Source organism: Choloepus didactylus, chromosome 7 (assembly GCF_015220235.1).
Source record: "Choloepus didactylus isolate mChoDid1 chromosome 7, mChoDid1.pri, whole genome shotgun sequence".
NCBI lineage: Eukaryota > Metazoa > Chordata > Mammalia > Pilosa > Megalonychidae > Choloepus > Choloepus didactylus.
Window position 1 is genome coordinate 96,301,682 of NC_051313.1, and position 11,310 is coordinate 96,312,991.

Genomic DNA, 11,310 nt, shown 5'->3' on the forward strand with positions numbered 1-11,310 from the left:
TATAAATATGCGCTCCAATATTAACTATTAAAGTGACTTCCCAAATACAATAATAATAGCAATGTACTTCAACTATGAAAGTACATTGCAACTATGAAAGTACATTGCAACTATGAAGAAAGAGAAATTTTGCAAATAAAATATTTTAAGAAAATGTATCTCTAAGTATGTTGGGAACAACTATCAAAGGTCAAACACTATGTTATATTCAGGGGCAGAAAACCAATTATAAACTGTTAAAAGTAGAGGATTAAAAACAGGAATAATATTGTGTAAATTGTATAAGAGGGCAAAGTTTATTTAGTAAAAATGCCATAAGAAGTATTCGATATCAATAATAGATATAGCCTGTTAAGATTTTGGTAAAGAGCCATCTACATAATCAGAATATCTAAAATGACTCCAATGTGTAGAATTGTTTATTAGCCTTTTCTCTTAGAATTCATTTTAATCAAGTCTGTTTAGGCAGCTATACCAAAATTGAAATAAAGTATTTTTTTTTCAATTTTCCCCCAAAAAATCCCCAATAAAATCTGATTAGAAAACTAGTCTATACTAGTTCAGACCTTTTATTCTTTTCTAAATAGATTTCTTCATTGGTTCCTCTCATTTATAGAACACCCGCATACATGGACGTTATAAATACATGATAAAGAAATAAAGCTTTAAAACGTGTGAAATGCTGTCTGCATTTGCATACACGGATTTCTGGGTTTGTGGGTTACGTATGAACAGTATCCTGGGTTCCTTGCTAACTCTCTTCACAACTGTGCTTCATTCCTCTGGCAGTAGGGCTAACCTGGGAGATTGTAACGACTGAGACAAAGTGGATGTTTGTAAAGCTCTAGTCACAGTTGCCCAAACCATATCTGAACCAGATGTGGTAAATATCTAAACCTGGCAGCTCTATTGTTTCACTTTCATTTGTCTTTCAGGCCTGTGCCAGTGTAACAATGAGGGAGAAGGGGACAGCATGGCCACACTGTCATCTGTCACTCATTACTTTCTGCTCTGCACAATATACCTGTTTGTGTACGTGTATAAGGGGGTGTAAATCTTGCTTTTTCCACTCTTGCTGATAGAGTTTCAGCTGAGTTCAAAGGCAGGACTCCTCTCTTGGTCTTAAAATTTCGCTTCCCCAAAAGAGATGTGACCAGTATTTAGCAGTTCCTACAACAATATACATTCTTAAGTGGGAAGTTCTTGGTTCTCTCCCCATGGCACTGTCATTGACTATGTTATCCGAAATGATTTATCTTCTCTTTGCTTCAGGTTTAACCAACTGCTATACAAATCAAAAAAATTACTCATACAAAATGTATACAAAATAAACAGAATTATTTGGGGAAGAATGGTATCACTATGTTGCTACATTAAAATCAAAGATAGTAATTAGGTTTTTAACTCAAACTACTAATGATTTTAATTATGAATGTGATATATCCACACACCTGCTTTGGATGCCTAAGGTATCCTGCCATAACTTAATGGGGAATCACATTTTGGATCCAATGGCCTTGGGGAAATTATACTCTCTTTTCCTTTAAAAATTTCTTGTATTAACTCTCCTGTATACAAGATTTAACCTGCTAAATGGTGTAAATCTACTCTATAAACAAAATATAGAATTTCAAATAGTTTTAAGACCCTATATAAATAAGAGGGTTCTAAAAACCATGGCTTTGAATATGCACCAGAGTTGATGGATCTTTCAAAGAACACCTTTAGATATGAATGTATGTGAACTGAACTATTGCACAACTAAGCATTTGTTCCATAAAGCACTATACATATGGTACATACGGACTGACACTGTTTGCATGCCAATCATAGACAAAGAAATTGTGATGTGTGCTGTGATTTTAATTTTCTTTAATACCATCTTCCTATGAGGTTTTTTTTAATGAAGATAATTATATGTACACATGGCTCCCTACTTAGTTCTTTTGACCTCTGAACAGCCTGAACTTTTCTATATTAGACACTGCCACTCAAAGTATCTTTCCTGTGACAAATCCAGGTTTTAATCCTCCAGTTAACAAACAAATATTCCAATTTACTACACAGTGAGGCTGTCAGCCAGTTAATAATTCAGTGTCAATAACATCATTATCCTTCTTTTTACTATGTTATTTGTGCAGTTATTTGAATAGTTTATTGAAACTTGAGTTCATTTTACAAGTTTTTGGAAAACAGAAGAGTCCACATTCTGATGTTGGTGATAAGATGTTTATATCAAAAACTGAATATAAATGAGGAAAAGATGGAAATCATTGCAGATGCTAAATGAGGCAAATCATTAAGTTTAATCAGATGGTCACTGGACATGTGTTCAATTGTGAAGGAAAAGAGCAAAGTTTTAAAAAAATGTATAAAATGCTAGAAATGGACTGCTGAATATTGTATGTAACATTCAAAGTGCAATTGGCAATTTAATATATTTTAGCTATCAGGAATAGACTCTCCCTTGTAATATATTTAAGTTTATTATTTGACTTTCATATAATTTGAATTTTATAGATTTTTGGAAACATACAATGTACCAAAGTAGAGAACGTCTCTGATAGAAATGACAGATAGGAAAAAAAGTAAATAAATAAATGCATAGATTGAGAAATAGGCAAATAAATAGAAGTAGGTTTGGTAGAAAAGAAAAAAAGAAGGAAAAAAGGGGGAGATAGAGATGAGATAAGAAGAGATGGAAAAAAAGGGGAAGGGAAAAGAAAGGGAAGACAAGTATAGAAAAGGAAAAGGAAGAGAACAGACAGAAGAAGGCCAGAAGGAATGAGAAGCCATAAGAAAGATGAACGGTGACAAGAAGAGATGAGAAAGGAAGGGAAAGGTTAGAGAATGAAATAAGAATTATGGGAGTAAACCTGTCACTCTCTCCCAATAAAAACCACTAAGCTCTATTTCACCTCTCTAACAAATAACCAAAAATTTCTATTTTTTGAGAAAAATACAATTCTTTTTAAAACATCAGGAAATGTGTTGAATGAGTCAGATGAGACCAAGTATTTGGAGCCATGTGTTAAGAATTAAAGCCACTGATATCGTCTAGGTATATATGTAACAGCCCAGACAAACATCCTAGTTTGAGTGATTTTATTATAGATATTGAGGTGGAAGATGCCACTCTAGTGCTTTGAAAATGCCTTTTCTTCCCCAAATGGGTAAAGCTTATAAAATCAGAGAAGGAACCTGATGTTAAATAGAGAACTAAATCCCTTTGAAAGGAAAAACTGATGACAGGAAGGAAATAATAAGCTTCTTAGCAATATTTTGTGTAGATCTTGGTTAACACTATTTTACAGTTTCCTCAAGAAGTGATCACAGAGAACATCAGAACAGAATGGGATACACTAGTGATCACAAAGTCCAAACCCTTTGTGTCACCAAAGAAAAACCCAACCCACATCTGCTAATGTTCAGGTGAATAAATGACTAATGAATATACGCAAGATCTGCTGAGACCTTCAGAGAATATAAAGGAAAATACTAAGTCAATGGTCCTGATCCATTCATTTCTAAGTGTTTTTAATTACTATTAGGTCCCTAAACTGTGAGCAGTATCTTGCTACCTTGGTATCCACAGAGTGGAATACTTGCCTAGCACATAATGTACAGTCAATAAATATGTATTTAACAAATTAACAATGTAAAAAAGCACAAAGTTATATAACTTTTCTATATTGTAACTCTATAACCTTTGTATAAACTCTTAAAAAAAAAATCTGTCCTTACAGTAAAATGGAGATTACACCAGACCCTATGCCAGTATTCTAGAGAGCATGACCATTACTACTTTACCTTCTCCAGGGATAGGTGCAGTCTACAAATTACTCAACACAGAGCTCAACAGATAAATGCCATATGACTTTAGGGGACATTTGGCTCTATGCCTGAGGACGGTGAAAAAAATAAAACAAAATACAAATTGGGTAGTAATTAGATGTCCCCAGAGGAAAAAGTTCCTCATATCATTCATGATCATGCAATGTAAGCACTTCCTAAAATAGATATGTCCAAAAGACAAATATCCCTTACACAGGGATCATCTCTCCAACCCAGGGCTCCTCTTTCTCACATTGTCACCACTGCTGAAAACATCCTTTGCTTTCTGCACTCCCAGTCCCATCTCCTGTATATATTAGCCCTCAGACCCCCTCCCCATTCCTGAAGCCAACTTGCCCCACTCCACCTCCACACATATCCTTTCTGCCGGAGCTCATCATTTCCCCAGCTCCTATCTCATCAGTCCACAGCACTAAGCCTGCCAACGACTGGCAGTGCCACTCCCCAGGGAGGCCTGCTTTGGAATGCCTCAAGACAGTGCCCATGCCCACTGGAAGGCCTCAGCAGGAAGGCTTCCATTCCTGGAATCTCAACCTGAAGGCCAAAGCACATTCTCTCAGAGAAATGTTGGTGGTTTGATCCCTGAAGGAACTCAGCTGCAGTTTGTAATTTAGAATTAACCTTAACCAAGGTATTCTTATAGGTTGTCTGTGAATATAACCATCATTTAGAACTCTGTTTCCATGGAGCAAAAAAATGTATTGACTTTCAAATGATAGGTTCACCAAAAAAGTTGTAACATACATCCCAACACCCAGATTAAAAATGATTAAATGGACAATATACATTTCAACATTAACAGTAACATCTTAGCAGACTGAGTAGTGAAACTTCCCTGTGACACATTTTGAAGTTACAAAGAGACATAAAACTTGCCTAACTAGCTATACAAGGACAATTTGTAATTTTACAAATAATTAGTTACATTAAGATAAGTGGGGCCCTTTCAAAAGATCCCTGTTTTACTGGGATCACACTTTCACCACAGGAAGCTGCAGACTTAAAGGTAAACAATGCTACATCTTGGGAACTCAGTATTGAATAATGAATGGAATGGGAAATAGGTAAATGAGTTGCTGCAGAGAGAGTAAAGTCATGGTCAAGAAGATAATGAATGAACCCATACTGTAAACTGTAAGGCGATGTGGTAGCAGGAGGGGATATAATAAAATAATAAAATTAATTAAGCCATCCCAGAAGAGTTTAGTCAGTTATAGTTAAAGTAATAAATCAAGAGAGTAATCACAAAAGACACCACTGAGTCAGCACCAGAGGTGTGGTTTGTTTCCAGCCACGCAATCCCTTTCAGCAACTGTTCCATGGGTGATGCTTCCCACAATAAATTTCTAGCATCTGCGGTCTCAAAGCCTGCCAGCTTTAAAGGCAGGATCCACCCAGAGCCTCAGGCAGGCTCTACAGGGTGCAGCTTGCACCCTTAATAAGTGTGTGTACCACATGTGCTCTATGCCCAAAAGCAAGGGGCTGGAACTTAGAATTGAAAGGTGCGCAACTTCTACCTTTCTGAGCTGTATAGGAGGTCTGGAAGAAAACAAACAAAACAAAGACCCCTTCTTTCATCCTCTTTCACACCATTTTCACTCTTGCATTATTTTGAAAAACCAAAAGGGCCAGCTTTCTCTTTTAAGTCCCTTTCATCACTGTCCTCTTTCCTATTGCTTGTCAGCACTGATTCAGCCTCAGCCTGGATTTCCCTGGGGCTCTTGAACTCCTTGGAAATGGGAAAGGGAAAGAAGGGAGGTGCCTGCCAGTAACCTGGCAAGATAGCTAGCAAGTCGGGCTACAGAAGTGACTTTTTGGGCATTATAATCTAGCTTCATATGCTTGCCACCCGCATGCCTTTTTTCTTTCTTTCTTTCTTTCATTTTTCTTTATTAGAAAAGTTGTGGGTTTACAGAACAATCATGCATAAAATGTAGGATTCCTATATACCACCCTTTTATTAACATCTTGCGTTGATGTGGACCATTTGTTACAATTGATGGAAGTGCATCTTTTATAATTGTACTATTAACTATAGTCCACGGTTTAATTTAGGATCCACTGTTTGTGCAGTGCAATTCTATGGATTTTTTTTTTTAATTTATTGTTACCATATATAAAACCTAGCATTTCCCCCTTTTAACCACATTCAGATATGTATTTCTATGCTGTAACCACACGCCTTCTCAGCGACTGGCCGCCTTCATTCTCATTCCCTATAACCTCTTCACTCCTTGTATAGCCAGAATACCTTCCTGGGTTCCCATAACCTTGCATTCACTTCCCTGTAAAGCACCATTGTCTCCTTGCATACCCAAGATTCCAGCAACCAACACAGGCACATACTCTGCCCCCTCACCCACTTTATACGGGTAATAATAACCTCAACACGGCACACAAAATATGTCTAAGGTCTCCAAGCACCTTTCCTGGAGTAATCTGCTCTAGTCCCCTCTCACGGGCCACACAACCTGAAGCAGTAGTTCTCAACTTTGGGGATGTATCAGGATCAGGATCACTCAATAAGAACACAGACCCGGGCTCAGGCCGACCCAACATCTGAAAACCACAGTTCTCAACTAATCTGAGCTCAGAAATGGAATCGGATACAAGAAAAGAAATTTGGTGGAGAAAAACTCTGTCCCCCCTTTCAGTTCTGCTCCCCACTCGAGATCTACACAAGCACCCACTCCCCTCTGCAACCTAAACACCTCCACTCTTTCCTCAAATGTGCCCCTTTACATGCTCCCTCCTCAAAAAAATAAAAATAAATAAAATAAATAATAATAATAAATCAATCCTCCACTTCCACCTTTTACTTTCTCCCAGAAGGCTCTTTGCAGACCTCTCCACCCGCCTCCTCTCCCGGGGTCCTTCGCGGACTCCCGGAGGAGTGAGGAAAACAAACCTAACTTCCATAGTGGGAGGCGCCTGTCCCTTGGGGAAGCCGGACCCACGCCGCCAAAGTTTCAACTTTCTAAACTCCCAACTCACTCTTACCTACACGATAGTGAAGGAGAAGTAGAGAAGACAGAGGAAATAGAACTCGGTACCTTGGTGGATTTACGATCCCGCGCGCTCCCAGGAGAGAGGTCCCCTTCCTTCCTCTGCCGGCTAGTGAAGGTGGGAGCAGCCCGGGGCCCCGCAGCACCTTCCCCCACCCACGGCCGCGCCCTCCAGTCTCCCGCCGGCCGCGCGCCCCACTTACGGCCAGGAGCGCCCCCAGGAGCGCGCAGCCGCGCCCGCCGCCGAAGGTTCGCCTCCCAGGAAGCGGCGAGAGCGCAGGAGGGCGGGGAGTTACCTGCTGAGCGTCAGGTCCGCAGAGGGAAGCTCATTCCGGCCGGGACCGCGCCTCCCGGGGACTGGCTCCGTGAGGGCGGGTGTTGGGACGAGTTGCAACAAGTTCGAAGTCGTGTCACACTAAACCCCGCTCAGCCAGTCAGCGCCTCGGAACCTGAATGATCTCAAAAAACCCAGCCCTGTTCCAGCAAAGTATTAAAAAGCCTTTCTTTCCTGCCTGCCCTCGGGGCTAAGGGGCAATTACAAGCCCCTACTCATCCGCTGGGGCGAGCAGAGACCCGGGAGGATAGCGGCGCTCACCTGGGAAGAGGCTGGACCTCGGAGGAGCGGAGCCGTAGTCCCATCCCACGTCCACCCTGGGCTCCGGAATGCATAGATTAGAGGCCCAGAGGGCCGCAGGGAAAGAGCTAGGGTTGTATACCACCCTCGAGAGAATAGAGCGGTTTCAGACCACAATAGCTAAGTACAAAAAGCAGCCCACTATGCAGACCCCCAAGTATTTCCAGAGTTGGAAAATACTAGGCAGTGGAAAGGTAGAGGAAAAAGTGCCTGTGCATTTACATTTTTATATAAAAGAAGAATTTCAAATATCATCAGATTTGGTAGCAACTTTTCCCTTCCCTGGTTACTGACTTGGGATGAAGAATTAAAAAGAGGGATATGTGCACGAAAAGCAGTTCTTTTGAGGTAGGATATCAAATCTCTGTACTTTTCACAACGTGAAAGTACAGAGATTATAATTTGGTATTAACATAAAATAATTATTACAATTGATAAAATTCAATTTTTATTTCCTTGCTACACTCAGTAAATCTATTAGTTTTCATCATACCTTCTATAATTACTTGGTCTTTATTATTAAGCCATTTGTAGCAACTATTTAAAATGCAGCCTAGTGCTGGAAGAATGAAACAGTGTAATTAGCACACATATTTTAAGCTTTTGGTATGACGTGTAAAATATTACAAAACGGAATGAAATTGACCCTTAAAAAATGACTTTATGGCTAATTTGCCCTGAATAAAACACTTAGGGAAAATGCTAGGCTGAAGGGATTTGAGTTGGCCCCTGACTGGATAAACAGACTTGGCAGGAGAATGAAATTGATATATTCCTAGATATTGACACATCAGAGCAAAAGCCAAAGACAGGAAAGCAAAATCAAGTTCCGGGAAAGGAGAAACCAAGTGCCAGATTTGGCCCTTGGCATGGTTGTGGTGGAAGGTAAATTTAGAAATTAAGTTTGGAGTATTTTGCTCACTTTCAGAATGATGGAAATAATATTTACTATCTAGGAATGTTCTGAGAATTAAGAATTAGAAATTGTATATCTAAAACCCTCATCATCTTATTGCCTGATATGTGGTAAGCTCTTAACAAGTGGTGGTTATTGTATTGTCAGGTCAGACTGTGATGATCCCTGATTGCATGCTGAAGAATATGGGCTTGTGTTCATTAATGGGGTATCTGAGGACCAATCTAGCAATTGGTTCCCTTCAGTCTGAATTCTAGTGCGTCAGGAAGAGCAATTAGACCCAGCTATGGTAGGAAAGGGTGACGGTGGGAGTAGTGAAGATGGAAAGGAGGAGACCAATTTGAGAGCCAATGAGATTGAAAATCAGTGGAATTGGAATCCATTTGGATGTGAAAATTAAAGAGAAAGAAGTAAGAAATAACTGGATTTTCAAGCTATAAAAATCATCAGTGGAGGGGAGGAATGACATAAAATGACCATATATGGGAAAATGATAATTGGATTGGCATGAGCAGGGTCAAGTGAAAGGTTATTTTACAGATAATGGGTTATCTGTTATAAAGGTTATTTTACAGAAAAAAAGACACTTGGAAAAAAGACAATGGAAAGAATAGCGAATAAGGAGCAAAGTGCAGAGAGAATGGGAAGGGAAACATAAGGCCTCAGTCTCTTCATATGGAAACCATGCCTAATGAATTCTAAAACATATGTTTTTGTGTTTTTTAACAAATAGATAATATTGAAGACAGGAACAAACCCTAGAAATTTGTAACTAATAGTCAAAGTAACATGGTGAATGAGAAGATTGCACTCATGATCAAGAGACTCCCAAAATAATATTTATTGATAAAATGAGTCAATATTCATTGCCTCTTTGCCCCATCTACAAAAATTAGCCTGAAGTCCAAGTACAAACCAGTGGAAATATTAAATTACATTCAACAGATCTTTATTTAATTCCCACACTGAGTTCAATTAGAGAAGGGCTGATTCAAAAGCAGTGGGGTATTTTATTCCCACCTTCAAAGTACATAAAATCTAATTGAGAAAACAATATATTTATATGTGAAATACAACAGTACAGAGAGTAATATGTATGTAAGCACAAAGATAAAAAAAAATGCATGAGTCATGGAAGAGAGAGAAACTAAAGTTTATTGAGAAAAAAGGAATTTAATTTATATTCTGGGTGATTTATTTTTTGTTTTGCTTTTAGCAAAAATGTGTTCCTTCAGACATCCCTAGAAATGTGATAGGTAGCTATTCCAATTGATTGCCAGGTCTCAGTCATTAATTGTAGACAAAAGAAACGCTAAGCTTCTAATTCCTTCAAGAACTTTAGAATATATGTATTTTAAGGTACTGCAGAGTAATGGCTTCCAGTCAGATAAAGCCATTAATTCAGAGAGAATGTCATGTCTAATATTAAAAAACTAATTGTGCTTGGAATATTATTCAGCATTAAAAAGGACTGAAGTCTTGATAAATGTGAACCTTTGAAGACATGCTGAGTGAAATAAGTCAGACACAAAAGGACAAATATTGTATGATCTCACTGATACAAAAGAATTAGAGTAAGCAAACTCATAGAGTTAGAATCTAGAATATAGGTTACCAAGGGCTGGGTTGGGGGTAGGGAATGGGAAGTTAATACTTAATTTGTACAGAATTTCAATTTAGGTTGATTGTAAAGTTTTGGAATTGGATGGTGGTGATAGTAGCAGAATATTGTGAGTATAATTGGCAGCACTGAATTAAATATGTGAATGTGGTTAAAAGGGGAAATTTTAGGTCACGTATATGTTACCAGAATAAAAATTAAAAGATAAAACATAGGACTGCACACCACAGTGAACCCTATTTTAAACTATAGACTACAGTTAAGAGTGCAATTATAAAAGTATTCTTTCATGATTTATAACCAGTGTACACACTAATGTATAATAATAGGGTGGTATGCGGGGAAGAAAATATACCCTAATGTAATAATGAGAATAGTTAGTACAATTTTAATATTTTTAATCAATTGTAACAAAGGTACCACACTCATGCAAAGTGTTAACAATAGGAAGGGGGGTATATGGGAACACTGTATTTTTTACATGAGTTTTCTGTAAATCTACAACTTCTCTAATTAAAAAAAAAAAACATAATTCTGCTAATCAAATGTATTTTTCCCAAGTATTTTGGGAAAGTTAAGCAGAAAATTCCTGTTAATACTGGCAAAACCCACTGCTACACCACCTTAGTTTAAGGCTCTCTGAAGTCTTACAACATTGCATGAAAATTACTGAAATGAACTTCATAATCATTGCAGATACCTGCCACATTTAAATTGTTATATAAAGTATTACATAAGTGTGATTAATTCAGCAAAATATTCATTTAGAGTTTACTATAGGAGAGGCATCATGCCAGATACTGGTTGGGGCAGTAAGATTAATATGAAGTACAGTAGATATCGTAACTGGGGATCCTCCGTGTTTAACTGAATCCTTGACTTGCACACGTATATGTGTAGAAACGGAACAACTTAATACCATTTAAAATCCAAAAAGATAGTATGAGCATTTGTGGAAGGAAGCTGTGAAAGGAAATATAATTAAGAAGCATTAAGTAGACATGTAGTTTAAGGATTTTTTTTTCCCTCTTTAAGTTACTTCAGACAGATAAGAGAAACACATTACTGTAACCTTGAACTTTGTGCTTCCTCCATTCTTCCAAATTATGGTGCTGTTCAGGTAATTTTTTTTTTTATCTGCAAGAGTTTAGGTAATTGTAACAAATTATTTTAGGAGATGAGGTAGAGAGAAATAAAGTAACTAATTAAAACAGCAGAAAATCATGGTCCTTTATTTTGAAATAGCTAAACTGATTAGATCCTAAGCTCCCATGGATGC

The 11,310-nt window shown here is 38.0% G+C and overlaps 1 protein-coding gene across 1 annotated transcript in view; it reads right to left on the bottom strand.

The window, feature by feature from the left end:
* FAM83B (family with sequence similarity 83 member B) overlaps positions 1 to 7,120 on the bottom strand; it is a 109,861-nt gene extending 102,741 nt beyond the window's left edge. The window contains exon 1 of the mRNA XM_037844834.1: positions 7,064 to 7,120. The gene's annotated coding sequence lies outside the window, so the exon portion shown is untranslated. The remainder of the gene's footprint in view (positions 1 to 7,063) is intronic.
* Positions 7,121 to 11,310: the final 4,190 nt, after the last annotated feature.